Source organism: Fundulus heteroclitus, chromosome 5 (assembly GCF_011125445.2).
Source record: "Fundulus heteroclitus isolate FHET01 chromosome 5, MU-UCD_Fhet_4.1, whole genome shotgun sequence".
In the NCBI taxonomy this organism is placed as follows: Eukaryota; Metazoa; Chordata; class Actinopteri; order Cyprinodontiformes; family Fundulidae; genus Fundulus; species Fundulus heteroclitus.
Window position 1 is genome coordinate 10,646,494 of NC_046365.1, and position 27,445 is coordinate 10,673,938.

The following is a 27,445-nucleotide window of genomic DNA, read 5'->3' on the forward strand; positions in this document are numbered from 1 at the left end:
TTTTTTATCAATTGTAATTTCTTTTGGAGGTTTTGATTTTTTTTTTTTTTTGCCAAATTCAAGATAAGATAAGATAAGATAAGATAAGATAAGATAAGATAAGAATTCCTTTATTGTCCCGCAATGAGGAAATTCAGGTGTGACAGTAGCAAACACAAAGACAGTTACACACAATTAGTAGCATTGGCAAGAGGAAGAAAAAAACAGGTCTAACATAATTATCTCTAAAAACGCCAGGAATAGGAGATAAGAAGTAAATACCAGAGAAAATATTGCATAGTGTAAAATAATTAAGTGGAAAGGACTCCAGTCTATATACACAACACACAATGCTACGATGTGCAATGTGCATTTTAGTGCAGCAGCCTCCCGAAGTAGCTAAGGCGTGTGCAAGTTTACTTTAGTATTTGCAAACGATTGCAACCGATTAATGATCAGATCAGAACCTGTGTAACCATTACCGTGATGTAAACACTTACTGAGTCTGCTGTGAGCTGCAGAGATTATAAAGCATAACAGCAGCGGGAGGAAGGACCTGTGGAAACGCTCCTTAGAGCATCCAGGATGCAGCAGTCTGTCACTGACAGAGCTCTCCAGCTCTGCAGCAGCTCCATGCATGTCGTGGGAGACATTGTCTGTCAGTGATGTGATTTTTCTTACAGTCCTTCTGTCTCCCACCACCTGCACTGGGTCTAAGGGGGCATCCCAGGACAGAGCTGGTCCTCCTGACGAGTTTATCCAGCCGAGCTTATTCAGTGAATTTCTTTAATCTTATGGATGCACGTGTGCGCATTTAAAAAAAATAGCATATCGTCAAAAGGTTTTCTTTTCAGTAATTCAATTCATTATTTTTTTATTCAAACATTTATGTTATTCAGTAACAGTTAAATAATCATATCATATTTTAATATGAACAAAGCAAGTTGAATAAAAAGGAGTGAAAGGAAGAAATCGTTATATAATCTACCCCTTCTCTCAGAAAATCATTTGACTAATACATAAGGAAATAAAGATTTATTGCAATTCAGAGTTAAACTGATTTATTATATGAATGAATTAGAGTTTTCTGCTCTGTTTCAAAGATTTCTTTGTGGTCTTTATCCACGTTATTCAGATAATAAATGAGTGGAGAGAGAACTGGGGGAAGACATGCAGCAAAGGTCAACAGGTCAGGAACCAAACCCCAGATGTCTGCATCAAGTACTAATAGGCTCTGTATATGCGGCGCACACGTCATTATGGTTGTTCATTTTTATGGTTATGGCTTACAGTTCAGGAAAACTCAAAATTCAATTTAGCAGAAAATTATAATATTACACAGCATTAATCAAAACAGATTTTAATACAGAGATGTTAAGTTTAGGCCAACCCAACCATAGGGATAACTGGTGACTTGACAGTTGTCCTGCAGACAGTCACTGACACCCTCCACAAGAAGTCTCAAAAAGACATTTTTGAGACTTCAGGTGGGACATTCACAGAGCTCCGTATTGCAGTGCATTTTATTTAATGGTGGAAGAAAAAAGGTACATAAGCAGCCGTGGGAGGATTCTGAAGCAAAGCCTATTCATTGGCCTAGGGTAACTTCTCAACGTGTGGACTGTGGCTGGAGTCAGAGCTTCAGAGCCACCACACACACACGTTTCCCGGACACTTGTGTTAAGTCAGTCCTACACCAGAGACAATGGGAGAAGCGTCCTATCTGGGCAAAGGAGAAAAAGGACTAGACTGTTGGTTCAAATTCCCTTTCTCAGATAAAAGTAAATGTTGTATTTTATTAGAAAATCAAAGGTCTCAGAGTCTGTAGAATTAGTGGAATGGAAATGAATATAATTAGGATGAAGTCACGTGTGAACTTTTCACAGCCAGTGGGAACCGATGTCATGCGCTCACGTTGGTTCAGTGTTTTATCAAGTCCAAAGGCAGCACAGCTGTCCACCAGAACAATATAAAGAACTTAGTTTTTTGCTGAGTTCATTTTTCCAGCATGGCGTGGCACCTGCCCACACTACCAAAGGTTCCAGTATCTTCTCTCATGACTATGGCATCACTCGCATGGCCTAAACCTCACGGAGTATCAATAAACTATAGACCAGTTCACACGTGACGTCACAAGCTACATCCACGCTACATCCGGGTCCCGCTGGTAGGCAAAAACAGTACTGTTCTCGTCTACTACCATGACAAAACGGGTGAATTACAGCGTACTTTTAGTTTATTTTTGGGATCTAAACAATGCCTACGACTTGTTGTGCTCCCGGTTGCACACAGAGGCATTCCAAATTGTCGGATGTACGTTTCTGTCGTTTACCGAAGGACGAAGAAAGAAGAAAGAAATGGATAATTTCAATGAAAAGAGTGCAGGCAGACACTCCCAATGGACTGTGGGAGCCATCATACCACGACAGAATTTGCAGTCTACACTTCAACTCCGGTAAATGCAACTTAATTTTGCACTGGTCGTTGTTCTACTTAAATAATTATATAAATAAAAAAATAGGATATATATTTAAGTCAAGACGTAAACGTTCGTTTCGTAATAATATACGTACATGTACAATGTATGCAAACCCTCTGGCATGAGTCTGTGAAAAGGCTTAGTAAGACAAAAACACCAAAATAATCCTTTGTGAACAATGTTTTTTTTAACCTAGCGGTGGAGGGTCTTCCTCTCTGCTGAGGCGCTGTCTGTGTCCGACTTCCCCTTCGTATGTTACACAAACATGTCTGAACATCCATCCATCCATTTTCTGACCCGCTTAATCCCTCATGGGGTCGTGGGGGTTGCTGGAGCCTTTTTCCCGATATAAAATAATTGTAGCCGTCCAGTGGTTTCATGGCTTCCATGCTCTCTCATCTGTACTGGCCTGCATGTTTATAAAGCAGCTGTATGTCGCGGTATGGAACCCTTGGCCAGCATTTCACAGACTCGCTCCGTCCCTTCAGGCTTTTGCTGAGTGGATCTGGCAATCTGATACCATCAACCATCAACTTACTCTTAAAACGATCTTGTGATACGTTATCTAAAGAAGAAAAATACGCGGAGAACTGGTCAGTTTCTCTGTTTGCTTCCGCCATTGTGTTCGCCTTTTGCCAACCAGTCCGGCGCGCATGCGCGAAAAACCCGCATCAAAACAATAACAATGAACTGGTCTATAGTAAAGAAAATGGGTGACAGCTGACCCAACACTGCAGACGAGCTAAAGGCCGCTATCAAAGCAACCTAAACTTTAACGCCTTAGTATATCCACGATCTGACCACCTCCATGCTACACAGCACTGATGCAGTAATTCACACACAGGGAGGCACGGTCAAGTATTCAGAGCATTCTCTGGACAGTACATTGAGATACTTTTCAGACTGTCAACATTTCTGGGTTTATAATCTTCTGTAGCATCTTTATGCGTCTCTAATGCTAGTAATCATAATGTTTTATTAATTATAATATATTTTAATTAGCATTTATGTTTTCTTAAACATGCTTCGCCGCAACTAAGTTAAAACAAGTGGTTATCTACAGTCTAAAATCAGTTGGTCCTAAAATGAACGACTTTGAACGAGTAAAAAAGAAAAAAAAGGCACAACATGTACACCCCAGTTTGCCCAGGCTCACGCTGTTACGCCGCAGTCTGATATTACAAAGGAACCCTGTGTGCCCAAACACAAGGTCAGAGCCAGTTTATAGCACTGTGGTGCATTTAATTTTCTTTGAAACCGTTGTGAGTCTGCTGGCATTATTACAGAGCATCCCAGCCTGAAAGCAATAAGCGTGAGATATAGGACAGCTGAAAACTGCACTCCATAAACATTACCGTTGTCTTCGCTTTCTGAAAAAAAAAGTTTTTGCTGCTCCTGTTTTTCCCTGGTGGACCTCATTATGAATAACAGATTGTGACTGCTTACCCACGGAGGAGGATGTATGCGCTTTAATATAATACTCTCAAACAGAGTTCAGGTTTGCATCCCGAAAGCAGTCATCTATCATGTTGATTTATAACGATTAAAAAAATATGATGGCAAATGTTGCAAAAAATGTCGCAAATACCTCAGTAAAAGGTGTAATGCTTCTGATTCAGTTCGACACACGTACCATCATACTACACACGCTCCCCACAACACGCTCTCTTTGTTATTTTTACACACTGTTATTGTGTTTTAGAGAGCCGAAGAAGTTCCGAGGTCCCAGATCCTCCAGTGGTACACACACATACACACACGCTCACACTGTGCTGGCGGCATGCGGTGCATTGTGGGTAAAATGTCAAGGTAGGAGGGAGAGAAGGAAAACACGAAAAATGGGACTCAGTCTTACCTTAAGAAGCACTTCAGCACGTCAAACTGCAAAGAGAAAGAGAAAAAGGAGGGTGGGAGGGAAAGATGTTGTAATTAGATCACTACGGTGTGGGCTACACAATAACAAGATATAAAGGAGCTCAAAAAAAGGAGGAAAAAGAGCACATTTTCACTTCTGTGGTATTGTAGAGAATTTGTATACAACATGCAAATTACAACCGCTTACAGGCCTTTATTTATAGTTAAACGTACCTACTACTTGATTAGTGATGAGCAATAAATACATTTGTAAAAGAGAAGGGATGCTTCATTTCCCCCAATACTTTCTTATTTATTGTATTTTCTATGGTGGTATTTCAGAAAGAAATTGTAAAACTTAAGGAGATACCAGAGAAAAGTACTATAACTGCCTCTGGTCGTTTAAACGGCAGATCTTTCCAGTGCTTTGGTTTGTAAGCGTAAAGGGATTTTCAGGAGACCCCAGAGAAAGTGGCGGAGTGACCACGGTTTTCTCCGGCAGTACAAAGCAGCGCTGCGCATCCCAAACCTCTAGCCTACATGTTTCCGTGCTGTGCTGGTCTCTGATTGATAACAAGAAAAGTAAGAACATTTGGCTGTTTTGAAAAATCATGGTGTGAAACGAAAGGAGCGCTACCCATCACTTCTATCACTATATTCTGTAAAACCATCCATTTTTTTAAGCAGTCACTGACTCATCCATACGACTAAAGTAGTGTTTATACTATTTTGCAAATGCATTTGTAGGCCGTGACGGGGTAGCCCAGGTTGCACGCGTGTCTGCGATAACAGAGGTGAGAACGTATGAAGGAAAAGTGTGCGGTGACGTGTGTACGCACGGTTTCATGCATGTGAATTTGCTTGTGCACCGCAAAAGTTTCAAGATTTCTCCCTACCAACAACTTTCAGTATGAAAGCTGCACACTCATTTCGTACTTGAGGCCCCAGAACCTCTTGAACTAACTCTATACTGAGTTCATGTTTTTCAGGCTGATGATCGGAAGAGGGGAAACAAAAGAAGGATTGGAAGAACGTCTTTCATCACATGATGTTTTTTGACAATGCATTTCGTTTTGCGTCTAAAGGAGAAAGTCTAATCAATATTTTGTATCTCCTTCATGCTTTTTTGTGTCCCTGAATTCTGTAACCAGCATCAATAATCTATCAAAGCCCATGTCATGTCATTAAATCATAGAGCAGCATCCCTCTAAATACTAGTAGAATTCTTTTTTTTTTAATTAGTGAGGAACAATGATTTTGTGTTCTTTCTAGGTCCACCTAAGACCCATGGATACCTGAAATAAACACATTATGACCAGATACTCGCTCCTTTTCTCTTATTTTACTCCCCATGTGTCTATTTATTTACAAAAATGCTGCTTATGACATTATTATAACCCTAATAATCGAAACGTATTATTATGGCAGTAATATGTACACTTGTTTGTTTTCAGTTTTAAACAGAATCAATTAAATCATGATAGAAATTTTTGTTTAAAAGCACGACGAAAGTAACGAAAGATGAGCTAAATGTTGACGAGTTGCCAAAAGCAAGAGAGACCATGAGATCAACTGTAAAGCTGGGCATACACTGTACGGTATTTTCAATCATGGTACTCATATACAGCTCAAACTGTACAACGAAACCGCAGGGTTTAAAAGTTCACAGCTCACTATATCTGTTCTTACACTGTGCGGCCCGACGCTCTAATGCAACCTGACCGCTCACACACTACGTTTAAAATCCACACGTCGGACTCAGCCCCATAGAGAGATGGCGCTACTCGGACTCGTCTACCCGGAAGACAAATGTAAACAGTAGAAGAAGAAAACAGTCGATGCTCACTGTTAAATATGAGGCTCACTAGAATGAAACGCACTGCCTTGGCAATTCTACAAGTTGCTCTTCCGTAGTTTAACTCTATGTCACAAGTACCGCCGTCATGCTTCTCTCTCCATTCCTATGTTTTCGGTTGAGAGGGCGAAGAAGAATTTCCTTGTTTGCGCATGCGCAAGGTCGGGGAAAATCGGCTCGTAGACGCTCGTAACTCCGCCTCAACAGCAGGACACGCTCACTATCACTCACAATCACACACGATCACTCACGAGGGCGGACTGAATTTCAAACATGTTTGATTTTCAACCGACCGTCCGATTACTGATCGGGAGGTGGTCGTGAGAGGCGAATCGTCCCTCTTTACCCCCTGTATGCTACACGACGCAGGACGCACGATCAAGCTGAAACTTTATCCAAAAAATTCTCGCACGACTGAAGAATCGGCCCAAAAAAGGGCAAAAACTCGTACAGCGTACGCCCGGCTTAAGACACACTCCATGCACTGCCGTTTCACGCTCCTGCTCAGACTCATCATTTTCGTTTGCGTCCGTTTCCTTCCTGTGACGAAATGGTTACCGGTTTTAATGACTGTCATGGTAAACGTATACTACAGTACAACACAACTGGTCCTACTTAATGTCTGTGTGAGGAATGAAGGGGGCTCTCTGCCGTCCGCAAATCTTTCCCGCCGCTTTGTTGTGTATGAGAGCCCAGTCCTGAAGCTGTAAACATCCCTCTGCCTTTTAGATTACATATGGTAAAATATTGTTTCGGTTTATTACTACAGATGTCTACAATAGAAAGACCACATTATTCAGCAAAACAACCAGGGGTGACCGCAGCCAGGTCACTTATTTAACAATTAGTATGGTTAGTTTAACATAATCACCCCCCCCCATAAAACACAGAAGACAGTCAAAGTAAGGTGACGTTTAATTCACCAAAGAGCACCGCGTCTTACACGCTGCACAGGGAAGGCTTTTTGGAGACGTTCTGCATGCAGAGGGAAACTACAGGACGCGCCCGTTCCTCCAGCTATCACTACTTTGTGATGTTTTTCCTGCTACCCACCCGTGTTTGAAACCTTTGTGTGAATATCTGTGAAGCTGTAGTGTTTTTTTTGTTTTTTTTTACTCCGCATTAACATACCATTAGAGTCTCATACTTGCCCCTCTACCCTGCACAGCAGAAGGAAAAAAAAACCCTACGAGGACAGGAGGACCGCAGCGCGTGGAGAAGAAATCACAAGAAGGTGCGCAGAGAAGAGTCTGAGAGGGCTGCTGTGTTTAGCTGTGGCATCTCACCTTCCTCAAAGTGAAAATGAGAAAGTATTTTTATCTTGTCTATGTAAAAAAAAAAAAAAAACAAGTGTCTAGAAGTTTGAGTGTGATAAACCACGTGTTTAGGTGTGTGCGTGCGTGTCACAAAAGGAGATGTGTGCGTGCTTGTGTGTCAGCATATCTGATTAGCTGAGACAAGCAGGTGTAAAACAGTAATTAATGGCGCAACTGACTGACTTCATTATCTCCACGTGAGCTTCTCATGCTGCCTAAACAAACAACCGCACTCGCTCACAAAGACAATCACAAAGGACGGGAACATCACAACATACCTCTGTTCACCGCGCGCGCTAGCACCCGTGTGTGTGTGTGTGTGTGTGTGTGTGTGTGTGTGTGTGTGTGTGTGTTTGGTGGTAAAGTAGCAAAGCGGCGCAGATAAATGGACACGATCGGCGCGCAGGTCGCCGCTTGGCCACTCGAAAGCGCTCATTTAGCTTTCAAATGGACTCATTACTAATGAATCGCAAGCTGCTTTGGAGCGAGCCGAGCGCACAGTAATGGTTTGGCCACCTTCCCACAATTCAGGCCCAATGCGCTCGCGCGCGCGCGTGCGCTCGCGCTGACAGAGATTGAGAGCGAGTGTCCAAAAGCTCCAATTACCTTCACGTCCAGCGTAAGAGAACAAGCTAGAAAGCTAATTACATATAACTCACATGCAAGATGGAAAACGATCAAGCACCCACACTTTCAGACAGGGTGATTTGTTGCCAGAAATAAAGCATTCTCGTGTTTTTTGTTTTTTTTTTTGTCGGCAATTGTTAATGTTTACAACAAGCTCGTTGTAGAAAATTGCGCCCGTGTCATTGTATTATTACCATAAGTCATTATTACACCCCCTGAGCCCAATAAGCTTTATTAAATCATCAATAAGACTGTATAATTTAATGATCCCGGTTTTAGCCAGATTGATTTACACTTCAGTGCTCTGCCAGGTCTGAACGAGATCAAATGAAACTCGATGCCTCCAAATGCAGCATGTTGTCATCCAGTAATTGGAATAAATATGCTTTTTTTTTTTTTTAAACTAGCTTTCAAGCACATTCCCCCTCATGGTGGTACGCCAGGACGAAAATATTGCTGCTGCTCTTTCCTGCTCTGTTCGGGTGACTGACTGAGTGAGATGGCAGTGATCGGGCAGAGTAATTTGACCTAATGAATATGTCGACAGCCTGTTTCTTTCTCTCCCCATTAAACACTGCTGGATTAGATTTACTGTGCTTACTCTAACAACTTAAAGACTCCATCAGTATGCCACTTTCCACTCTCACAAACACACACGCGTACACACACACACACACACGCACACACACACAAATTGGCCTAGCTCAGTAGATCAATGGCCTCTTGGTCAATGTCTCCTTTGGGAGGGTTATCCATCAGCTCCTCACTAATGAAACAATCTGATCACCGTGTCTGTGTGTGTGTGTGTGTGTGTGTGTGTGTGTGTGTGTGTGTGTGGGTTTTGTGGGAATGTGTGAATGCGTGCATGCTTTCATGGGTGTTACACTCTGATTTAAAAAGCACATGCACGCAGTGTAGTGTTGTTGATTTCTTGCAGGTTAATTACAGCTTACACCATTTTAAATACTTTTAGCCACTTGTGCACTGTGCGGGTTACAAGTATATCTTAACAGTGAGAGTTGCCTGAGGGAATTGTTTGCTAGCAACACCCACAGTTTCTGCTATTATCATATTTTTTGAGCAACTTTGCTGTAGACATGAAGGTAAAATACTCTAGTTTGTGAGTCTGTGTGCGCGTTTGTGGGGTAGGCATGCGCTGTAAGAACGTTTCTGTCAGGTCAACAAGGTCCACCCTGTGCTGCAAGTGTTCCTCAACACTGCCAAAGAGTGTATTGAAGGCACTGGTCTTTGTATAGATTCCAGATAAGAGGTCTGTGTTTCCTATTGATCAGATCTGCTGTGAAAATGAGCGGATCAAAGCCACAAATAATACCAGATGGAAAAATCAAGAGCAATAATCCAAATGACCGATTTGGTGGATGTTAGTGTGACCTGGAAATGCACTATGAAGTTTTTTTTCTTCTTCCTTCTTGGAAACGTTGAAGTGTTGCCTCATGATGTTCACTATTTGCATTCAGAAGTTAGACATTTCCTAGTTCACAGTTGGAAATAAACGAACCCCCTAAAATGGAAATCAGAGGTCTTCAAGCAGCTTCAATATCCAATATGTCTCCCACACATATAAAGCATAGGTAAAGTTGCAGGTATAAACTTTTTATCAGCGCTTTTGGCCATTTGCATTTCACCAAGCTAGTGGCACAACTATTTATACTTATACAATTTCTATTCTATTTGCTTTTACTTTTTAAACTCATAACATGGAAAGAAGTGCATTGTTATCGGCCTTTAATGCTAATTGTTGCAATGCTGGCAACAATTAGCAAATCCCTCTAGTTTTCCAGCTTCCAACTAGAACGCCGTAAGATTGAATGCGACGTAATTCCCATTTATGAGATCAGACTTCAGAGATAAAAGTAATACTTCTATTTTTCTAAAGACAATTTTTAATGCTCTTCTGATTTAATCTTTGCCAATGCTTTGACATGAACACTGTTTCTGTTCAATGTCTGTTCGGGACATTAATTTTGTCTTCTGCACCTGCCCACTAGGCCCCATCAGGACTATCCATGACCGTTCCTGTCCTGTTCATATAACGACAATAAACCTCCTATTGGATGGGTGGCACCAAACAAACCAGATGAAGAAAACAGTGAGTCAGATCAGGACCAGAAAAAGACTTAAAATAAAAAAAAGATATATGTTCTTAAGAAATACTGTGTGTAGCGATTTGTATATGTTTTTTCCCCTTCTAGAGATCATTTATCTCCCAGACAGCAAGGACACAGCCATCCACACTAACAAGCTTAGGGTGACCAGGACATATAGAAACTGAGGCTAATAAAATGATTTTAAGCTGTCCGTATGGACACACTTCTTTTTTTATATTACTTGAGCCTAATCTAACAAAAAAACGAACACATCACTATATATTTATTACCCATTGCAACCATTCAGGATGTTGCATTTGGTCCTAGAAGTAAGACATTTTCAGAGGCTCTCAAAAAGACGTTGAGAGTGGTTCTGCAAGCATTTTTAAAGCGTTTCTATGATATTATATACATGATTGCCAAATTGGTTAAAGTTGTTAACTAATCTATATGTCGGATTTGAAACAATTGACTTTGTAAAGTGCTTTTGAGGTGTGTTATTAATCAGTGGCGTTACATGAATAAACTGAACTGTATTACATCCACAGGCAGTATCTAAAGCAGCACAGGAGCCAACAACAAAAAGACCATTTATTACAGTGGATCTCTCCAGGTACTGATTTTTTGCAGGTTGTAGTCTTTTTCTCAATTTCACTATCACCACAGCAGGAGTTCTTTTTGGTAGGCTGCTGCAAAAAGCACTTCCCAGCACATTTTCACTGCTTCACATTAAATTTACGTTGAAGCAGAGGCTGAGGGGCTCAATGAGTTCGGTTATCTTATGTTTGGCACAAAATCACTCACAAAATGTCCATGTGACATATAAAGCTATATAAACAAAAAAACGTATCGCTTTAACACAATTCAGCTGTGGCGAAGGTTAAAGGTTTTAGCTACAATGCTACAACTGTTGTCGTCATATAAATTATATAATTTTAATTTCCCCATCAGCAGACCTCTTCTGCTGTATATAGAGACCGCTGAAAAAACCTCATTGCACATTTAATTTCTCGTCAGACTTACATAATAAAGTGTTAGCTGCTGTTTGTTGTGTGACCTTTAGAGAAACTAAGTGGAGAGCTTCAGCTAATTTGTCTGGGAATGCAGCATTATTTTTCAAGCGGGGTCAGCTGCATTTCAAGAGAGACTCTTTTAAATTAGGAAACACTTTCCTGCTTTCCATGTTTCACATAACATCTGAAGATCACTTTGGTATGTTTTATTCTTTTTTTTTTTTTACTATTATATCGTTCTTGAGCGAATCATCTTCTTCCCAAGGTTGAGTTGGATGGAAAGAAATGCAAAAGCTTTTTATCCAGAGTTTAAAGACTAAATCAGGAGGACAGAGCAACAATGCAGCTCTGATTGAGCTTTTTTTTTTTCCATCGGCAATGATGTCATTTTAGGCTTTTATAATTAGTAAGTATGTAAGTAAGCCTTATTTATCTAGCAACTTTCACAGACAAGAGGGGTCACAAGGTGCTTCAGAGCGGAAACAAAAATATAGGACGAAATAAACTAAGTAAGAACAACAACACTTTAAATATAAATCTATATCGGCTAGTTTAAAGCCTCTCTAAAAAGATGTGGTGTTTTTTAAAATGTTTCCACAGAATCCAAGGCTTTCAAGGCTAGACAGAGAGACGGTTCCAGAGCCTAGGAGCCACGGCACAGAAAGCACAGTCTCCACTTGTTTTAAAACGTGTTCTGGGAACAATTAAAAAGGTCTTGACCCGAAGACCAGAAAAATGTGCATGCAACAGATCCTGGATGTGAGATGGAGCTTGGCCACACAAGGATCTGTAAGTAATAGTTTTAAAATGTACTTTAAAACCAATCGGAAGCCAAAGAAGAGTCTCAAGTACAGGAGTAATGTACAATCTCCTGTTGGTTTTAGACAAAAGCCTTGCAGATGCATTCTGTACAACCTGCAGTCGGTCCATGGAGGATTTGTTTAGAAAAGTGTACAGTACATTGGAATAATCCAGACAAGAAGAAATGAAAGGATGAACAAACATCTCTATCTCTTCTTTAGAAACCGTAGATCTAATCTTAGCAATGTTTCTAAGACGGACAAAACAGGAACGAAGAGCAGATTAAACGTGACTGTTAAAACACAGATATGTCAAAAATGCTTGGTGTGGCTGAACAGCAGGGCGCTAAACACAGGACCTTGGGGCACGCAACAGGACAAAGGAGTAGAGTCTGACATATATGTTTGTATGGACACAGAAACTCCTGCCTGAAAGATAGGAGGTAAACCAGTCCACAGCTGACCCACTAATGCCCACAGTTGTTTTTAGTCCATCAATCAGAGTGGAGTGATCAACAGAATGAGCTGTTTGACCGCAGTTACTAGGATTATGTTTGCTGCAGTCAAAGTGAGGCGTTTAAGCTTAAGAACATTGCACCAACCATCCCTCAGAGCGGTGGTAGCATCATGCTGAGGATCAGTAATACATCACACAGACTGGAGGGTATAATGAAAAAGAACAACCTCAGAATTATTGACATCACTTCATCAGCGAACGATTGTAACACGGACACAGTCAGGCTTTGCAACAGGACAGTGAAAACTTCAAAATGACACTTCAAAATTTGTTTCAGAGTAGGTAAAGCGGGTTGCTAAGAGATATTTGATAAAAATTTGTGGAGGTTTATGTTTAATTCTAGCCTAATTTGAGAAAATGCACAGTAAACTCAATTTGGTGCATATAAATCTCGTTTTAAAAAAAATCATTGAAGTTGTTTGCTCTACATTTCTTCCACCGTTTTAAAGGAACAGTTCAAATGGAACGTACAAAGTTCAAGATTTGTACTAAACTCTTACACGTGGTAACTGCATTTAAACTTCTGACTGAAAGTGAACTGCCGTGCAGCAGCCCACAGTGCTGTAGGAGCAGACTAAACAAAGCTTGCTGTAGCACGGAGGTCAGGAATCAACTGATGTACGAAGAGAGACTGTTCAGAAAATGTTTTTGTTACCTTAGGCATTTTCTTGAGCGTTCTGCTCAAAAATGACTTGCCCAAAATGAATTTAATATATATCAGAAACTGAAGGTTTATTTGAATTTTTCTGGTATCACAACAACAACATTACTGAGTGAGAGTAAATGAATATGCCAGGCAGCAGAAAATTAAGAAAAATAATATTCCCCTAAAAAATCCACGTCATAATGTGAACGTCCTTTTGAAAGTATACAGTTGCCGTCCAAAACAGTACAGAATTTAAAATTAGCACACAAAGAAAGTAAAGCATTGAAGTTTTAGAGCGAAGTCGATTGATGAAAATTCAGGCAAGCCTTTTAAATTAGCCATTTTTGCGCATGTTGGTATCATACGCTCCGTTTAAAATGTATTTTTTTTCCCCTTTGGTTCTCCTATTTCCTCCCTTATATCTCACCATAGAGTGTAGTTTTATCTAATAATTGTTGTTAGGGGTTGTATCTCCAGTACCTTTGGTCAGCAGGTGTGGCAGCGGCAGTCCAGTGAAATCTGTTGCCACGCATTTCCCTCTTAAAAAATGTGATTACGAATGGCGCGCATTTATAGACAGTAAAATTTGAAATAAAATGATAGAATAGTAAACATGTAATTAAGAATTAACACCAACTTCTCAGAAACTTGTCAGGTTGTTTATTTCTTGTAGATGAATTACAGCTTGCACTATTTGTGGTTAAAGTACATTTTAACAGTGCCTGAGAGAATTATTTTCTAGCAACACCACAGTTTCTGTTATTATCATATTTTTGAGCAAATTTGCTGTAGACATGAAGATAAATGTGCTTCTTTTAGGGTTATATTCGTTTATTTAGCCATTGAAGAAAAGAAAACATGGAGGAACAATGATCTGGAATCCACATGACGCATATTTATCAACATTAACATTTACAATTGAATTATAGAACCGTAAAAATGCAAACAACAACCAACACTAATCTGTCGGGAGAAGTTATGAAGACAGGTAGAAAACTTTGCTAAAACAGTCAATAACATGGAATCTACACCAATTTCTACCACTTTTATTACTTTTTCTGACAAACTGGTGTTAATTCTTAATTACATTTTCAGTATTCTATATTTTTATTTTAAAATGTATTGTCTATAAATGTGCTCTATTCGTAATCAAATGGGCACAGTCTCAGGTTGACTAGGTTGTTGGTGATCAGATGAGGATTAATCACCACAGGTTTTTAATTGTCTTTCTTTGGAATAGCTACAACAACATAGATTTTTATGGCGATCAGTTAAAGTTTCAGGTCCAGCCCTGGCCCTTAGACATCTACACAAGATCAGGGTTCTGACAACTTTAGATCCTCCATGCCTTATGAGCAAACCCACTGAATTTCAGGCCCAATGAGCAAAACTTCTGGGAGGTGTTTTATCAAATGCAGAGGCTAGAAACGGCTAAAAAAGAGTCAAGATTGAAAAATTGTATCCAAGATGGAGGACCTCCTGTTTGTGATAGAGCATGGGAGCATGAGAGTTTTTGGTGAATCTTGTGAAGTTCTACAAGTGTACCAAATTTCATAACTCCGCGATAAAGTGAGAGTTTATTTTTTATTATTATTTCAAAGGGGGACTTTTGCAAAACCTTTGAAATGCCTAAATTACATGCTCGTCTGAGGCAGGGGTGAAATTTGGTGAGTTTTGGTATATGTTTAGGCCTGGTAAAACTCACTTTATTTCAGGAGATAATATGAAAAAGCAAAAGCACTCCAAATTCCAATAGCATTTTTTTTTTTGCTGTTCAGGCCAAATAGACCTTGTAGTTCCTGAGATGTGTAGCCAATTCATTTAGGGCATGTCATTTCCGAGCAGAACTCTAAAAAAAGAGGCTTAGGCTTTAAAAGTTTAAACTGAGTTTCGGTAGGAGCGTGTTTGTGCATCCTCCTCTCCCATTTCCTCGACAAAAAGCGACAGTTGCTGCCGGCATGATGAATAAAAGACGACGGGGCAATAATATCAGGTGACTGCCAGCTAAGGAAACAATGATTTTGTCCAAAATCAAATAGGGACAGCAGTTATATCCAGGTGTTTGAAAGTCAGCCGCGATAAGATCGTGTTTGCTGTCAAATGAAAACAGCTTCTTCTCAACTACAAGACTCTCTGACTCTGCCGCTCACTGGCTTTTGTCTCACTGTCAGTGCTCTGGCTCTCCCCCTCTCTCACGTCACACACACACACACACACACACACACACACACACACACACACACACACACACACACACACACACACACACACGCACACACACACACACACACACACACTTAGAATGAAGAGCATATGGCTATTTCGCCCCTCTTTGAAGGGTTGCTTTGAAGCTATGGCATCCGAATCGATCGGTGCTCAGATGAGCTCGCTTCACCAGAGCCCTGCGATTATCTGTCGCTTTATTTCAAACAGAGCGCAGGAGAGGGAGGCTTACGCACCCATCACTCACTCACACTCTCATAGTCAGTTATGCACTTATACATGAACTGCAGACAAACACACACACACACACACACACACACACATAGATGCACGAAATTGGGGATAATGAGATGAGCTTACGCACCGAATCCCAATACTTAAGGCAAGCTGCGCTTCAGAACTGACAAGTGAGTGGTGAATTTTAAGAAAGTGAGAACACAGCGAGAAAAAGAGAGTCTAAAGTCTGGTGATGAAACTTGGGAGAAAACATTTCCCCCAACAGCTCAATAATGATTTAAAAGAAAAGAAGAGAGAAAAGTTTTACCGCATGCATTAAAAAGTCAGTTTGTCAGAATGAACAAAAAAAAAAAAAAAAAAAGAAATAAAAAAGAGAAAGGAAATGGCGAAAAAAAAGTTGATCCCAAAGTTATGGCTGATAATGGATTGCAAGAAATAAAATTAAACAGAAATGAACTCCTTATTGTTATATATATATGAGTAGCACTGTAGCATTTCATCCCATTGGACGTCTTTTTAACTAATACTAAACTAAACTGGGTCGACAGTGGTGAAGACAGTGGTGAGGGAGCTTGTCAGAGGGCCTGGTGGCAGCGATGTATGGCAGCCTCACCTCTGTCAGTCTACCCCAGCGCAGCTGTGGCTACTAACATAGCTCACCACCGTCAGGGTGTGAATCGGTGAATGACTGGCTGTAATGTGAAGCGATTCGGGGTCGTCACACTAGTTAAAAGCGCTATACAAGTACAAGCCATTTACCATTTACCATAATAATTCGGGGAGAGGTGGCCTAGTGGTTAGAGAGGCGGGTATTTGCCTCTTGGAGAGGCCCCAAAGCTCAGCGTCAGTCACTCTGGGTCCCTAAGCAGTACTCTGGACCACAGATTGCTCCTTGTGCACCACTCGGTGTCGGCAGGACACTGCTCCTTAAGAGATGGGTTAAATCCACAGAGTATTTTCTCTTATTTGGGACTATAAGGGAAATATTTCTTATTTTATTTAAAATATTGTCAATGAAATGTCTTCCCATTCATTGTAACGTTTCTGGCACTGGAGCTGCAAATTGCAATCAGCGCACCTGTTCCATCTCCGCCCTACCTGCTTAAAAGCTCTGCTCTTTGCAGCCTCCAGTGCCAGAACGTCTCTAGCCAAACGGTGAGCGCTTCCAGCCTTGTTTTTTGAAATCCTGTCTGCCTGTCTACCTGTTTTCGCCCCTTTTTTGAGTCAGTCTAACCCCTTCCTGGATTTGTCTGCCCGCCTGAGTTCTGCTCGTCAGCCTCAGTGATCTGGACTGCCATCCCGTGCTTCTGACCCCAGCCTGCCCGTAAGTTACCGAGATTGCCTGCCCCTTTAACTGTCTGTGCCTTTTGGATTCTGGACCTGGACCTGGACCTGGAAACTCAATTGGATTCCCCCTTGGACACCGCTGCCGGAACGAACAGATTTCCCCCTCAACAAGACCCGGACTGTACCTGGATAAAGAGCCCTGGATTATCCCCTCTCGGACCCAGTCGACACCTGGAGCCAGACTTCTGCCCAATCTACCCACGGTGCGGCCAGGTTAGTGACCTTGCTTCAGTCTCACCTTTCTGTCTGTCTCTGCTGGTCACTAACTCACCGCTCTGCCTTCAGGAGCTGCCAGTCGCAGAGTACGAGCCGCACAGACCAGGGGTCCGCGCCGCCATCCACTCAATAAAACTGTTTAAGTTTTACTCACTTGTTTTCGGGTATTCGTTTGGTCCATCCAAATTCGTTACATTCATAAGAGTATTTGCCTTCCAGTCAATAGTTTTCAGAAAGCTCCAAACCACTTTCCAAAAATCTTATATGTACAATATTTCTGTAGGTCAAGCTTGAAAAAAACAACCTTTTTGTGATGTGACACATTATAAATCCATCCAACTGAACTGAACTGTAAAACAAAATCTGATCAGTTCTTTTTTTTCAAACCGAGTTACTACCTGTGCCAAATGTAAAAAAAAAAAAAAAAATACTTCTTCCTACGTCTATTGTCCCTGGAACGAGGACATGACACTAAAATTAAATACATAAACGGCAAAAAATAAACATGCATCATATGCCTACATTTCTAACTTTCGTTCCATGGACTCAAGCCTCCTAAATGTCTTCTATAAATAGTTGATGTGGGCACGCTCGCCGCAATGATTTATTTAAAACTGTGGAAATTTCAATAACATGGACTCCTCTCATATCTGTTTTAAAGAGACATAGTGCCAATAAACACGGCAACTACAGCTGGGCTGGCCGCCGGGATCACAGGCAACAGTTCAAATATTAAAAAGTCCCTGGAATTTGAGAAAGTTGTTTCCACTTGGAATAACAGACACAACTAAACCAGAAACTGTAACAAATCTAAACACTCTGCATCAAGAGTGCCTGTTTTTTTTTTTTTTTTTTTTTTTTTAACGGATTTCAATTAACACCCATCTTAAACTGAGTATCGACATTGCCTCCATGAATGTGCAACACCTTACATAAAGCAGAAAAATAACGAGCAATGTTAATTTTAATGAGTAAAAAAAAACCTAAAATGCGCGAAAACTCAATAGGAAGCACAGCCAACATGGACTGTTTTTGCTGGCTGTAGCATAGATTACTCAAACGGGAAATTTGAGCTTCGTGCCCATCGGAGTATGACAGACAGTGAGCCAGAGTGACATGAAATGTTAATGGTCTGCCCAGAGCGGCAAAACTTCATAAAAGTCTTGATTTAGAAACCATAGTGGCTTTCAGTAGGAACCAGAGCTGTCACATCCCACAGAGCTGAAGACTCACGCTGATGCACATCATTTCATACATATACACGCCACATACAACTTGTGTTTTGATTAAGACTTGAGGCTATGCTGCTTTACGTGGTATTGAAAGCAAACGTCGCTAAAAGTGTAGCTCACGCGCGGCAGGATATCCCTCCTGGAAGCAGCCCGTCACCAGGAAATTGTGAAATAGCAATCTGTTGCAATCTTCTCTATTTTCTTTAACATAATGAAATAAGACACACAAGATGCTGGCTGTGATAACAGAGAATCAATGTAAAGGTATACCAGTGTTTTTTTTTTGTTTTTTTGTTTTTTAAAGCTGACATTTAGAGACTACAAACAATCTAAACCAAATTTTACACATGTAAATATGTTATTGTATATTTATATGCAGTTTTAATACATGTGTTATAGAACATGTCCTTAAAGCATCGTGTTATTTAGACGAGGAGCCAAAAAACAAATATAGGAAAAATTTGCAATATAAAAAAAACCCTGCTTACCTCTCACTACCTACAGTGAAATTGAACAACCAAGATCAGAATAACAAATCTAAAATAAAAAAATAAAATAAAAAACATCAATGTAAAAAGCAGAAAGGATGTATCTAAATTGACACTACTGGATCCATCCTTGTAGCTCAAGGCAAGGCAAGCTTCTTTGTATAGAGCTATTCATGCACAAGATAATACAAAGAGCTGTACAGCAACATAAAGGAACAAAAGCAATAAAAAAACATATTACAAACATGCATAAACAAAGGATAACTGTAAACAGTAAGTGCTTCATAAGAAAGGAACTTTAAATGAATGAGACTTGATTAGAGTGAACCAATGTTCTCAGTCCAGATATAAAGAAGACAATAATTTCTGCACACCTTAAGTTTTGAGTTAGTTGGTTCTAGACCTGAGGAGCAAAGGAACTAAAAGCCACCTCTTCTTATTTAGCTTTGGTCCTGAGAAAACTGAAGGCAGGTTTGGTGATCTACATTGTCCCTACCTGACTGGCAATTTTGAAATGTATTTTGAGACAAGACAATTTAGTACTCCTATGTTTCTCTCCCTGTATATTCTACTTTTTCCATTTTCCCATTGATTTGCTTATCTCTGTTCATTTTCTCTGAGCTAACTGGTGAATCTCCATCAGTTTCCCCACTTCATCCTCTGATTAACAGTGTTATTCTCCATACATCCCTCAGTGTTTAAGTCATTAGCTATGTTTAAATGCACAAAATTTCACGATCGGATTAAAATGTATTCAGATTAAATTGTACTGTTTATATGGGCACACAATCAATTAATCCGATCATAATGTGCGTGTATATGCATCTGGATTTATTCAGAATAGAACCACTCTGACATGCCCAGTTATCAAATTTCCCTAAAGAAAAACATTGAAGAAGAAGAACTTTCCACCTTTGCTAAACAACAAAAATAGTAAACAAAGCAGTATTATACGAGTTTGTTTGTGTTCTGAGCGCCCAGGATGGACTTGCACGATATTCGAATTGTGGTTGAAACGTTACTGAGTAAGCAACAAAACACAAAGGTTGTGTTGGGAGCCCCCACAGTTTTATTTCCTGACGTATTCCCGCCACTCAACAACGAAAAAATACGTCACGTTTACATCGGGCGCACAAGCGGACTCAGGTCAGTTTGCCACATTCGGAATAACTTGAGCCTGACAAGCGTTTATATCCACGTTGATGAAATCATCAATCGGCATAAACCAGCCCTCTCATTCGCATTACGATTTCATTCCGATTGAGCTTAATCCGATCATAATAATCCGATTGTCTTGTTTACATGACGCATTTTTATTACGATCGGCCCTTTATTCGGAATACTTTTGCTCAATGTAAACGTAGCTAATGTTTGCCACTGGATCCTGCCGTTACACTTTCCTTCAAGCTGCCCTTGACTCTGCCTGCGTTCCTCCTGTTTCTTCCGTGCCTTCCCGTAAATTCTCTGTCCTTTTTAAATAAATTACATTCATCAAAGGCTGCTGCCTTTCGGTGGTAGGGGAATTGTTACTCAAACAATTCCCCTACCACCCCTCTATAAGGGTGTGCACCAGAATGGACGGATAACTGGGTTTGATAACTGACGAAGGTTATCTAACCACATCCAATTAGGAAAACGCCCCAACTACCACATCACAAGTAAAACAAAGTATTACATCAGCTAAAATGATTTCTTAACCTTTAGGAGGGCAAAAAGAAATAAAAAAACGTTCCTTACGCTACACCATTAAGTCACAATTACGGCACAAAAAACAAGAGGAAAACAAAACTTAACGTTCTTTAATAAATGGGTCTCAGCTTAAACTGCGATGCACACAGTTCCACTCAGTCAAGTTTAGTACTCACAAGATCTCGAAGAGGGGGGCAAAACAATAAAATAAAACTGCACGCATGTTTAGTTTTATATATATATATAACTTTCCAAACTTATGCTGGTGTATGATAAGTTCTCTAGCTTTCATTCTTTTTTCAACACTTTTCACTGCCTCTGGATAGCTTATCTTATTGATTGTTTTAGGTTTTTCTTTTACCTGATTTCACATTTCCCATATGTCACATTCCCCATATGTCACTATGCGCGTATAAACCACATTTACGGCACATTTCCTGCACATCATGTGCACATTCTTCTAATTTATGATCAGCACCACATTTGGGACACCTCCGGCTTCCTTTTCAGGTGGCAGCTATGTGCCCATATCTTTGACATTTTCAATTCTAGAACCACAGCATAATCATTCTTCTTATTCAGAATGCAAACAACATCAGTGGTGTATACCGCCACCTACTGTGCGTGAATGTGCAACTATAGCCTTCACCTTCTATACGCTATGTATTAGTTTTGTACTTGTAAAAATCAGTAAAAATCTTGATTTCCTCCCTTTCCCTCTCTGTTCCTAGTATTCCTTTTAGACTCCATTCTTTCTGGCTCCTCTTCTTCATCTCCGAGTTCTTAGAGGGTGGCAAAAAACAGGAGGTGTGCATTACCACCACCATCTGGTTGGAGTGTGGTTCTTGATGGTTTCGTATCTCAAGTGTGTGTATGTATAGAGAGAAATTTGTTTCGAACCCAATCAAAAAAAAAGTCAAAATATATGTTCCAAATGACAAAATGATCAAAACAAATATTAAGATGTAAACAATATTTGATCAAAATCGAAATATGTGATCAAAACAATTTTCCTTAATATATAATAATAATAATACTAATAATAAAAATAAAAATAATAATCATAACACAAGTGTATATGTATATAAACATACCAGAAATATCTAATTATATTTTTCTTTTTTATATTATGTTTGCTCTATAAGTTAATTTACATTGTGCCTATTAAGTTAAACTTTTATTTCATTTTTTTTAATTCTAGTCTAAATCCTCTTTCATACTTATATTTCAGACATACCAATATAACTACTTCTACTGGTTTATCATCCCACACTGGTCACAACTCCCTGTATCATACTTTTGTACTTCAAAAAGTAGAATGAAGTATAGTTATAATTCTGGTACAGTATGTTCAAATCTTTCATCTGTTGCTTTTCTAATCCTGTAAAACCATCTTCCTCTTCTTCTACATCTCATCTTTTCTGCAATTCTTTCTTCAGTTTTCGATTGATACTTTTTTTCCCTAATTTACTTTTATGTACTATAAAGATCTTCCTCTAGTTGGTTGGATTGCAATCATTAGTGTTATATAGTGGCAACTAGTGTACAGGAGTGACCTGCTTTTGTGACATGTATATCATCAGGGGGGCGGGGGAGGAGGGTGTTACCTTAGGGGGCCAATCAGATTTCAGAAGGGGTCCATCCAACCCCCTACCCCCCTCTAGCTTCGCCCCTGGTAACAATACTTTTGCAACGCATTGTAATTCACAAATACTACTTTGATTTCCCCCAAGCAAGAACAAGATGATCCCACCTCATAGTGCCAATTAAATGTTTTCACACAAATGAGAAATCCTGCTGGTGCATATTTCACACACAAAGATGACCTGACTTTAAAACACAAAAAAGCTTTCACAAAAACACTACCATAAACCTTGGATTCTCAGAAAAGTCCCTGAGCCTCCTGTCACCCTAACTGCTCTATGAGGCTCTTTATAGACATGTCACTATACTTAAAGGACTCCCAAGTACTTTAAAGAGATTTCAGATTAAGCAGAGTGTTCCAGGCAGAGGGTGAAATAAGATGTTGCAATAACGGAACGTTTTCTGCATAAACACATTTAAAATGGCTCTGTTAAATAAGAAAGTTAAAGTAAGCTGCAAATGAGTCAAAAATATTTAACAATCTTCTAATCTACAAGTTGTTTTGATGCATTATGCAAGATTGGGATGCTAAAAAAATGAAACCAAAAATTCTGAAATATGTTTGTGTGGAAAAAATAGTCATACTGTATCTCTTATGATATTGCTAATTTGTGGTTCCTGGTCCTTTTAAGCATAGAAAGCAGGAGCGTCCTAATCTGGATTTTAGTCTATGATACCGAATTGAGTCGTTTAGGATTAGTAATCTGCAACGTGAGTCCGATTCAGAAACTAGATTAAAGGTATTAAAATCAATGCCATGCATGAGATAAAATATGAGTGGCTTTAAATTTTGCAAAATACATTTTATCAGTATTATACGGCCCAGAGCAGAATTGTGATTGTGACCCACTTCACTCACTAACTAATAATGTGCACTCAGTAATTTTGTTCATAGTCACAGTGCTGCACAGGCATGGGGTTAACTTGCTTAAGAAAGTTCAGTTAGGATTACAAAAGTATTTCTATTTGCTAAACGCCAGAACAAAGAGAGAGAAAGAGAGAATCAACTGTATGGAGATAATTTTTTAATTATTTTCTTCAAATTCAGAAGTTTGCAAACACAAAGATCACTACACCTTTGAACAATTTGTGAGAGCCCAGATGATGTTCTCATGGTGTTGTTAACTTGTGATTAATTCACAACAATTGAGATAAATGGAGACACACCTCAGACAGGCTGCTTTCTTGTGTCATATCATCGAAAACTGAAAAGACATTAGGCAAAACATATCTACAGTAGGAAAGAATTGTGGTCCATCACAAATTGTGGTTTAAACAATTATACGCAAGAATAAACATCATGGGTAGAGATGAGTACCGAATTCGGTACTTTTACAGGTACCGACCGAATCCCGTTGGTACTACCGTGTACCGATTCACGCAATATCAAACCGTACCACGTTTCAGCACCTCAACGCATCACTGTGACACTGAGAGAGTACAAGAGTGGCTGATTTTCCACGCCGAACATGAATACAGCATTGCACGCGCAAGAGCATGTAGCCGCTGGGCCAGTCAACAAAGCATGGCTGATAGAAAGCATTGTCTCCACTTTTCAAAATGCGGTGCAGATTACGCTCACTGCAATATTTGTGATGTGAAGTGCAAGGCCAGCGGTGGAAATAGTTCTAATCTGAGGAAGCCCCTGGTCACTGCTGCTAGTTTAGTCAATTTCTCACGAAATTTAGCGGTTTTTCAGACCTATCCAGCGACCTTTTCTTCCAAAAAAGTGACTAGCAAAAAATCTAGCGACTTTGTTGTTATTGGTGACTTCCCGTGAAAGTAATAATCCTGGAGTCATTGTCTAAGCACTTCTACAAGCTTGTCCAAGCACTGTGTCCCAGACAGACAGCTGACTCGTCCTGAAACACGCCTGCAGTCAGAGCAGAAAGAGTAAAAGCTTCTATTCCCTCATTGTAAATATATCCACCCTGATTTAACTAAAATCTAAAATATGTTTTTCATATAAAAACATATATATTTTATATATATTTATATATATATATATATATATATATATATATATATATATATATATATATATATATATTCGTCTCTGAAACTATTGCACTAAGTCAATTTTAACTTCAATCCCTCATTCACCTCGTTCACTCTGTGCCTCTGATAACTGCTGTTTTGGTAAAACTTTGTTTTATTATTACATTGCCTTAATTATTATTCAGGCAATGTATTAACATTCCTAAATTATTTAATAATGTTAATTTCAACATTCAAACAAGTTTATATATTGAGAAATAAATATGTTTAATTAAAAATGTAGAGATTTTATTAATAAACTAATATTTATTACTACATAAACACACAAAAGTACCAAAAATAGGTACGGTTAAGTGCCAGTATCGATCCTCAGGTACCGGGTATCAGTTCAAATGTGAAAGGTACCGATCCCTAATCATGGGGGTGTCCAGCTTTGTTCTTTTGACAATGGAGATAAGCCTAGAGATGAAGGTGTTTTGGAGTGAAGGTCTTTAGAAAGTGTTATCCACAATGAAACGTGTAGCGAAATGAACTTGAAGACCACCCAAAGAGGAAGAAGCTGTCACTCCAAAAGCAACATAAAAGGCGTATTACAGTTTACAAATGAACTTTGGGACAAAGGGATAAAGACATTGATTTTGAAGTCATGTCCTGTGGTTTGATGAAACAAAAACTAAAGTGTTAGGAAATAATTACCATTGTTACATTTGGAGGAAAAATGGGGAAGATTGCAAGTCTGAGAACACAATCCCACCGGTAAAGTACAGGGATGGAAGCCTGATGTTGTGGGGGTGTTTCTCTGCTGGAGGACTGGCTTTTTACACAGAATAGATGAAGAAAAGAACATTCGGTTGAAATATTCTCAAGACATCAGCCAGGAAGCTAAAGCTTGGGCACAAATGTGTCTTCCAAAAAGACGAAGACCCTAAACACATTGCTAAATTGATGGAAAAAAAAATGTCCAGAAGGGGCCATCACAAAAACCTGATCTCATTATTGTACATTTTTGAGCAGAGCTGAAACGCTGCGTGTGATCAAGACAACCTACAAATCTGACTCAGTTACAGCAGTTCAGTCATGAGATATTGGGCCAAAATTCCAAGAAAATACTGTGATAACACCTCTGGACGCAAACCTAAAATGACTGACCCAAGTCATTGACTGTATGACTTTTTAAAAAATGCAAGTCATACAATTGAAAGGGCTATTCTACCAAATACTGAGCAAACGTATTTAAACTTTTGACTTAAGTTATACAAATTTCCTAAACAAATTCTCTCTTTCATTATTTTGTCATTTAGCAAATAGAAATAATTTTGATAATCCTACCTGCCCAAAAACAAAACGGTACCACTTTGCAATAAAATTCCCCTCATGGATGGCTAATAAATAGTTTATAGATATGCCATTACTTAATCTGTAAACACTATATTATGCATTAAATAAGGGCGAGCAACAGACAAAACTGACCGGTTTGTGTTTGCAAGGTAGTAACTTAGTCTGAAATGTTTAATATAAGCAACCCTAGGTAAACAGATTAGGCTCACTACTTGAAGAAACGAGTCAGTTTTGTCTCTTGCTTCTCCTCAATGAATGAATAATGAACACTTATGAATAAGTTATAAAGTGTTTACAGGTTAATTAATAACACATCTATAAACTATTTACTGGCCATCTATAAGGGAGCCTTATTGTAAAGGTGTACCGGAAAAACTTTGTATGATTTGATTTCAAACAAAGGTTGTGTTTTTTTTTTTATCCACTACATGTTATCTGGCTTTAAACTGTAAATATCTCAGATGTATATCTGTCAATGGATATTTCAGTGAGCACGCTTTCTGGCTTTTTAAAAAAAAAAAAAAAAAAAGCTTAATAAAACTTGTCTCCTGGTTATATAGATGATGCTGTGCATGTCTTTGTTTTGAGAGTGTGCGTCTGTATTTGTGTGTTTAAGTGTGTGCAGAAGCGGTCTAGGGAGGCCGAGAGAGGGATGTCTGGTTGGGTAAGTTTATTTGCTGAGGTTGTAGGTTTATGTGCATAAGTGTGCCTGTGAGAACCTGAACGAAATGAAAATGCGAGCGTGTGTGAGCAACAATGAGACGGGAGAGGCCTAACGCTCATGCATGTGTGTGGTACACTGGTGTATTTTCACACTCGTTAGTTTGGTCTCCAACCTTTGCAATCAGCGGTAATCCTGACTCAGCATCAATAATGACCCCATTAGTCACAAACCCCTACTGATACACACACACACACACTTATACACACTCACGTTGCCAGATGGACACTTCCTCTAATTAGCGCGTGTACATCTCTATGCTGTGCTTTACAGTAAAACGGTATGCCCACCTTGTCACGTATGGACACTTAATGCGTTTCACTTCTGACAATTATTCCAAACAATTTAAATCCTGTTCCAACCACGTCCAAAGATCTTGCCGATGTTCAAATTATGGATTGCCATCGCTGCAAAACTGTCAGTTGAATCTAAAATATAAAAACAATTTCAGGGGTTTTCGTTCAGTTAATTAATTTGATTTACTGTCAGGATGAAGCGGATAGAAAAGAAAGAGAAGTTAAATATTCCATTGACCACCAATGATTTTGACAAAAATCTATTTAGATGATTTATATAATGCCAATTCACAAGTGCTACGTCAAGAAAAACAGGTCAAACGTATGTACAGAATAATAGAATCAAACCGTTCAATCACATATATCATCATAGATGGTGTTTCCACAGTACGCATGGACAATTATGCCCAAAATCATTTATACCTCAGGTAAACTTAGGGAAAATCTTTTTTTTTTTTCAAATGATACAACGTTTTATTCGTCATTTTCTATCAGAAACAAACTTGACTGAATGGAAAAACTTTGTTTTCTTAACATTTCTACATACAAAAATGGGTGTCAACAAATATTAATCCACTTCTCCATATTCAGTGGAAAAGCCTTTAGCTCCAGTAAAACAGGAATACCCTTTTTATAATTCCTGACAGTGTTTTTCAATGTGTCCGCTGGTACTTTAGACAAATTATACTTCGCAAAGAGCTCCAATCCTTTAAGGTTGAAAGGCCTCCTTGCAATCACCCTAATCTGTACTCCCTCCAGAAATTCTCAGTCAGACTGAAGTCGAGAAAATGGTAATAACACTTCCCGTCAGACATTTGCCCC

General features: G+C 39.4%; 1 protein-coding gene across 1 annotated transcript in view; it reads right to left on the reverse strand.

Moving 5' to 3' along the window:
* Positions 1 to 27,445, reverse strand: part of ptprdb (protein tyrosine phosphatase receptor type Db) — a gene marked incomplete in the record, with an annotated part of 229,714 nt that overhangs the window by 170,615 nt on the left and 31,654 nt on the right. Inside the window, 1 exon segment of the mRNA XM_036136866.1 lies at positions 4,314 to 4,339.